The 7,619-nt window shown below is 38.8% G+C and overlaps 1 long non-coding RNA gene across 2 annotated transcripts in view; it reads left to right on the forward strand.

Annotated features, from left to right (window-relative positions):
* The window catches only part of LOC130564058 (uncharacterized), an 8,055-nt gene extending 1,732 nt beyond the window's left edge, over positions 1 to 6,323 (forward strand). For both annotated transcript variants that reach the window (XR_008964189.1, XR_008964188.1), the window contains exons 2-3: positions 794 to 903; positions 2,897 to 6,323. This is a non-coding gene — a long non-coding RNA (uncharacterized LOC130564058). The remainder of the gene's footprint in view (positions 1 to 793; positions 904 to 2,896) is intronic.
* Positions 6,324 to 7,619: the final 1,296 nt, after the last annotated feature.

Consider the following 7,619-nt stretch of genomic DNA (forward strand, 5'->3'; position numbering starts at 1 on the left):
ATATATATATTATATATAAAACTGTAAAATAACGGCATTTTCCCCATGTTTTTCTTGCTTTTTCTGTAATTTTGCGGTTTTTGACTGTATTTAAAAAAATACATAAAAACAATAAAATTCATTTTTTTTCATTTTACGTGGAAAATCTGTAAAAAAACAACAGAAAAATCCTGTAAAATTACAGGTTTTTTACAGTGTGGGACGGGATGTTCAGGGTGGGTTTCCTCCCTTAGCCCAAAGACATGCAGGTTAGATTGTTTGAGGATTCCAAATCGTCCCCCCAACTGGATGGATCGACTTGTGTATAGATTGACTAGTTCTTGCCATGAACATAGCCTTAGATGCTGGAATGGAACAATAAGAATGAAACAATAAGTAAATATCTAACCAAAAATACCTTTTTTATTATTTTCCAATAATGATTTTCATATATGTTTAAATGACCTGTCTTATTTCACTATATCATGTATCGCAATAAGTTATCTTTACCTTTCTTGCATTATACTTAAGGGATGTTTCTATGGCACTGTGCCTTATATTTTAAAGAAAGTCTTGATGAAAGAATATTTTAACATTGGAGTATTTCTGTTTCACTTTGTTACAATAGCCCATATAAAAGATTCACTTCTCCATTTGTTTTAAGACCGTTTCATGTAGAAACAAATAATAAAATCTACAATCACATTGGATCATTGAACTGAGTGGCCTTTCAGATGAACATGTGTAGTTTTGCTTTATGACTTTGTGTTGTGATGTGTTTAAGAAGCTCATGAGGACTGTATGTGTTTCCCAGGGGAACTGTGAAGAGCAGATATGTGTGTAACCTGCACAAGGTCGAGTTCTATTCTTTAGTCAAGTGGCCATGAAGAACAGACGGAAATCCCCTTCCTACAGCACACAGAGGTACGCTACTAAATCTATCAAGTGAAAACGAGAGACCTAAATTGTTTAGAAATAGTGAAATATGCATGAGCATTTTTTAAATGTTTCAATTATATCCCAAAATATGTCCAATATATATCCAAAAATAAACATTCTGTCATTTATTCACCCTCATGTCGTACAATATCTGCATCTGACTGTTTCTTCAGTGGAACACAAAATAATTTTTTTTTTGTTCTGCAGAAGAATGAAAGTCATACCGTTTTGTAAAGACATGAGGGTGAATAAATGAAGGAATTTGGGAATCATTTTTGGATGAACCCTTTCTTTAAGGCAAATAAGCTTAATATAAGATATATTGTCCAAAAGTTGTATTTTATGAAAAGTATTTAAATGTAGGTATTTTTGTATTATAAAACAAGACACAAAAACGGACTGTTTTTTTTTGTGCAGTGTGTGTGTTTGTGTGTTAAGAGTTTGTGTAAATGTCGGTAGAATGATGTATGAGGTGCTGTGTTAATTGTCTGGGTGTCTGAGGTGATAAGGAGGAAGTGTGTTCTCTCTCTCTCCCTCCTTTGTCACACACAGCTGCGTATTTACGGCATGGAGCCATTTTGGAGATGAAATATTTATGGCAATCTCTCTCAGAGTAACATGGACAGCCAGTCAATCATGAGGGTCCAGCACAATGTTCAGATCCTGAGGGGGGAAAGGACTCACATGACTGTGTGTGTGTGTGCGTGTGTGTGCGTGTGTGCGTGTGTGTGTGCGTGTGTGCGTGTGTGTGTGTGTGTGTGTGTGTGAGTGAGTGAGAGAGAGAGAGAGAGAGAGAGAGAGAGAGAGAGAGAGAGAGAGAGAGAGAGAGCTGCGAAATACAACATCCCAGATTTAAGAGACTTCTAACATAATTCAAGGGAGGAATTTCCTGTTTTTTTACAATGTCAATATCATTCAGCTCATTTGACTGGTCTGTTTGGCTGTGAAAAGACATTTAGCCTGAATACTTTGTGTTCAGAAAAAGGTCAAAAACACCTCCGAATCTAGAGTGTTAAAAGCGCTGTGCCACCTGTAAAACAGTACTGCATTAAATATTTACTGAACAATAACAACCTTTCAAGAATACAAATTCCAGAAGTTGCATCTAGATTTCAGCTAGAAAACAAATTTTCATTTCACCATTAAGCTGTGTATGACTGGCAGTTCAAATAATCTAATAATGAATCAAAAATATGTTAAATTTATATTTTTAGAAAAAGTATTTAATGCATGCATGTATCATTTGCCGTTTGAAACATTAAAGGGATGTTTCACCCCAAAATGTTTTTTTTTCTTGTCATTTAAAACCTGTATGATTCTCTCTCTTTTGCAGAACACAAAAGGAGATATTTTGAAGAAAGTCGGTACACCGCCAGCACCCATTTACTAGCAATGGTTTTGTGTCCATACAATAGAAGTGAATGGGTGCCGGTTAACAACATTCTTCAAAATATCTTCTTTTGTGTTCTATGGAAGAAAGAAACTCATACAGATTTGACATCATAAGAGCACAAGTAAATGATTACAGAATTTTCATTTTTGGGTGAACTATCACTTGAATTATCCCTGTGTGCATGTTTCTCTTTAACTATATTTTTGGGACAAATGTATTTACAAAAGCGGGGAAAAGCACAAAAGGAGGTTTTGTCATTTCAACCCATGGTTGAGTAAAATATGGACAACCCTACCATTTACCAACCAGTTTAAATGACCAATAGTTGACCCAACCATGGGTTGAAACAATTCAGCATTTTTTCAGAGTGCACAAAACCTCCTTTTAAGAATGTCATCATTTTGTAAAACACCATAAAATATTCTAAAAAGTTATTTAAATTGTAAAAATGCAGAAGGGGTTGGAGTTATTATTTTTTAAAATTGGAATGCTTCAGAAAGTTAACGTGTGTGAATGACACAGAGAAAAATGTAAAAAAAAGGTTGAAAGTTCACTTTGAAGGGAAAGTCTTTTGCTTTTTCACAGTGCCAAGCCTCACAACATCTTCCCCTGCGAGAGTCAGAGCTCATGAGAGAGCTCGAGAGGCAGAGGAAGGCCTGGTCTCCATCACAGCTCCTGTTTGAAGGCATCACGGCCGCCGGTGAACACCCGGCCAAACCAAACTCTGCCGAAACAGCGAGCGGATTGTGAGCTCTGGATGAAACGCACATTCATGGAATATCTGAGCTCATACCATCCTGCCTGCACAATGACTGCTTTTCATTCGTCCTGTTTTAGTCTCACCTGCCCAAACTGCAGCGAGATCGGCCTCTCCCACCCTGAATAAACACTGGGGAATGGATGCTGGGGAATGAACACGCCGTCTGTAATGGGTTTTAATTGATTTGTAAGGTGGCAGTAATGCAGGGCTGTTGCATTATTGATCACGCTGGGCCCAATCGTGAATTCCACACCGGATCGTTTGAACACGCTGATAAAAACACAGGGCTGAGCAGGAGCTCAAGGTTCAGTATTTTTCCACTGTCTGCAGCCTGGAAATAAATAGCGGTTTCTTTGGAGATTGCTGGCTTTTGTGGAATGGATGAGAAGCTGCAGTACTGTGTAGAAAATGATAGATGAAAAGAGATATCTGAAAGAAACCTTTCACCTTTCTACCACTTGAAGAAAGGGCATTTATTTATTAGTTTTAATGGTGTTTGCTAAGGGAAGCATCACTGTTAATTATTGCTCATACATTTAATGAGGGATCCATGTCATATTAAGAGACAATAGAACACCCAGAACACCCTAGCAACCGCATAGCAACATAGTACAAAACACATAGAACACCTTAGCAACAGCATAGAAATACCTTGCATATGCAATCATCTTTTTTATAAATAAAAGTATTTCCTGGCCAGAGGCATGTGTTATGCACACACACACACACACACACACACACACACACACACACACACACACACACACACACACACACACACACACACACACACACACACACACACACACACACACACACACACACACACACACACACTTCTCAAACACATCACTGTACAGTAAATGTTCCTTACACAAATCACACACACCATCAAATCCTTAAGGAACATAGTTTAAGTGCTGAGCAAAGTGTAAAAATGATCTGCGTGTGTGTGTGTGTGTGTTCTGTACGTGTACATGCATACGTGTGTGTTTGCATTTATGTATGTGTACTGTATATTATGTACTCGTGTGTGAGAAAGTACTACGTGTTCTCCTGTATGTTTGTCTATGTCTGAGCTAAATCTGTGTGTGTGCGTGCGTGCAGGTGTGTGTTCGTGAATGCTGTGAATAATATGAAGTAGAGAGAGAGAGAGAGACTCTGGAACTGCTTGACTGCTCTAATCCTTCATTTCTTTTGTTCGTCTCTGCTGATGGAGTTCAGATGTTTCTTCTCATTTGTCTTGAGCTGAACATAATCTGCCTCTCAAGCTTCATTCTGTCCTGGATGCTCTCTGATCAAAGAGCTGTGAGGTGTGCAAACACGGTCAGATCTCTTACGCAACCTTCTGTCACACAACACACCTGTTACCCTCTCCAAACTCTCCAGCCTGAGACAAAAGGTCACGTATTGCTCAGAGGTTGCTCTTTTATTGCTCAGGAGACTTGCAATCCCAATTTCATAATCAAGCATCTGCATTTTCTCCAAAAGTGAGGAGGAGTAAAAATGCAAAATAGAGTCAATGGTTGAGCACGGGTTAAGGCATTGTTGCGGTAAAGTTTATAAACTTTTTAGAAGATTTGGGATAAGTCTCAATCTGTTCTCCATTTAGTCTCATTGATGTTTCAAAAAAAACAACAACCATGATACTAAAGAGATTTTAAGGTGTCATGATGAGAAAAGCTCAAGAGAGTTTAAATGTATAATGTTTTCTCAAAGATTGCTCTTTTATAGCTCAGGAGATGTATTGGAGTCCTAATTTATGTTCTTGAAGTATCAGCATTTTCTCAGATGTTTGAGCAAAGCTTAACGTTGTTGAGATGCTTTCTTAGTTCTCGTGTCTCTTTTTAGGAGAATTAGACTAAATCTCAACCGGTTCTCCATTCGGTGTTGACAAAAACCCAATTGAGATATTAAAGAGATCCGATTTTTTAAGCTCATAGAAGAGCTTAAAAGATTTGAGATGTATAGAATTTGCTCAGACGTTAATCTTATAAAAGATTAACCTCTGATGGAGACTTCAAATGTTTCCTTTAAGCATCAACTTTGTCTCCGATGTTTCTCCTTGCAGAGGAGAGAGACATTTTCAATGCTACAGTCTTGCTTTATGATTGACAGATTGCTGTAGATAAACAAGCCCTTCTGGAATCTGATTCATGATTTTTTCTTTCCTTAGTGCAGGGAACTCCATGGAAGTCTCTCAGGAGTCTCACAGTGGCATCAGTCTTTCTCATTTTCAGGCCTTTAACTCCTCGCGCCCGCCATTGAGACCCCTATAACCATAAACCTCAGCATTGATCGTATGACTCTGTGCGGCGGAGGGGAGACTGTTTCCCGATGGGCGACGGGATCAACCGGGAGGAGACGGAGAACCGGGGACACAGCAGCATCCTGAGATGGCCTTTGATGTGCCTGATGAATGCAGAGCAACAGGGAGCCCGAGAGAGACTCAACCTGCTGTGGCTCTCAAAAGGATTGATTCCCCGCCGCTGCTGCCTGGATAGTCGGAAAAAAAATGAGAAAGCAGAGAACCAACAAAGCCCGGCCACTTAGCGGAGTTCACTGCTGCGCTGTGGCTTCAAGAAAATGCGCTCTTTTTGTTGATGTCACTAGGTGAACAGAGAGCATGCTGGGAACAGGTTACATGTAAAGAAGTCTTTCAACAGCTCTCTAATGCAAAGAGAGGATTTGTATTGAGTGAATGGAGGTGGTCTGTATTTGTTTTTCTGAAAGATATCACTTATCTGTTTGTGAGCGGAGGGTCGGGATACTTCAGCGGAGGTCGAGCTCTGTGGACCGCATTGATCTCAGAAGTGTTAAGGAAGAAACAGACCTTGTTTTCTCAGCACACATTATTACAGCCGGTTTAAAAACAGAACCGCCGTCCGTCGAGAGTAATGCTTAAACAAATGTTGTTTTAATATCACAGTCCATTACTGACACACTTTTTTATATGTTGGTTATTTGAATAAACTTGCTCTTCTGCATCTCTCACCGTCTCGCCTCGCTGTTCTGTCTCCATCTGTTGGTCGCTTTTTGCATCCCCTGAAATGGAAATGTACCAAATGAATGAAGTGATTCTGAGAACGTTCTTTTATCATTTGTCGATATCAAGGTTTAACCTAAAAGGAGAGTTCAGCCAAAAATGCCTCATGTTTTTCCAAACCCACGTAACTCTCTTTTCTTCTTTCAACGCAGATGTTTGGAAGAATATCCTGGCGCTCACAACGAGTCTTCTTACAATAAAAAGTGAACGGGCACTGGGACAAAAATGGTGAGTAAGTGATAACAGGACTTTTCTTGGGTAAACTATTTCTTTAAGAAAGAGAGCATTTGTGGTTATTAAGTAAAGCCTGTATGTCAGCTAAAGTTCATTATGGCCACTGGAATTTTCAAGCCTCTTGATAAACAGTGTTTGCTTCCAAACATCCCGCAGGCGAAAACATGTAGTTTATATACTGGGTGTGAAACCTTTGATGGAGCAAAACATAAAAAATCCCCTCAGAGCGAACAACTGGGATCAAGGCTGGTGTTTCTACACGCAGGTCATGCCGCTCTGTTAAGAGATCGGAATCGGGAAGACGGATCTTATGCTCTAATAACTAAAGCACATGAGACTCAATACGGAAAGCCGAGCGGGCTGATTGAAGTGGACAGGTAGTTTCAAGGCCTCTGAGAAGAAGCTGTGTTCCTGCAAGTTAAAAATAGGAACTGTGTGTGTGAGGTGCTGGCAAACCCATACTCTGTGGGGACTCCAAAAAGATAGAAATACCAGGAATATGACCTTGTGGGAACCATGTGATGTGTGTAACTGTAATTGAATTACTTTTCCTTTGGAAAAGTAAAGTAAGGGATTACTCTTGTTTTTTCTGTAATTTAATTACAGTTACTTCTGATGTAAGTCATCTGTAATATATGTGTGTGCACTAGTCGAATTGACGTCACATTTTAAAGTCTAAAGGTCTTTGCACTTACAGTCCGAAATTTTCGTATGCGTTTTTTCGTATTTGGCTCTCGTTTGTACGGTGTCTCTGAATTGTTAAAAAAGGCCACTCAAAATGCTTGCTACGGATGCCAAAACGCAGAAAATCGAACCCGGTCCGAATTTTTTTATGACGGACGAAAATATCGGCGGCAGTGTGTAAATGTGATTGACACAACGTGAGGTCGTATTTATTTTTTAACGTGCGGAAATTTCGGACGCAAATTTCGGACTCAATGTGCAATGGGCTTAACTTTAAAATCTGTGCTTTAATATGTGATTCTCACATTTGTAATACTTTGGTTAGTTAATAATACTACTTTGTCATTTTATTTATTTATTTGAATGAATTAAATAAGCCGTTTCATGTCTATCCTTGAATCACTTAACTAATCAAGGTTGATATAGGATATAGAAAGTCATTAGTAATAAGTAATTCAATACTTTTTGGAGAGAGTGATTTGTACAGTAATCTAATTACACTATTGAATATGTATTTTGTAACTAGTAATTCATTACTTTTTCAGAGTAACTTGCCCAACACTGGTGGGAACACATTCCAAAAT

The sequence above is a fragment of the Triplophysa rosa genome, linkage group LG13 (assembly GCF_024868665.1).
Source record: "Triplophysa rosa linkage group LG13, Trosa_1v2, whole genome shotgun sequence".
NCBI lineage: Eukaryota > Metazoa > Chordata > Actinopteri > Cypriniformes > Nemacheilidae > Triplophysa > Triplophysa rosa.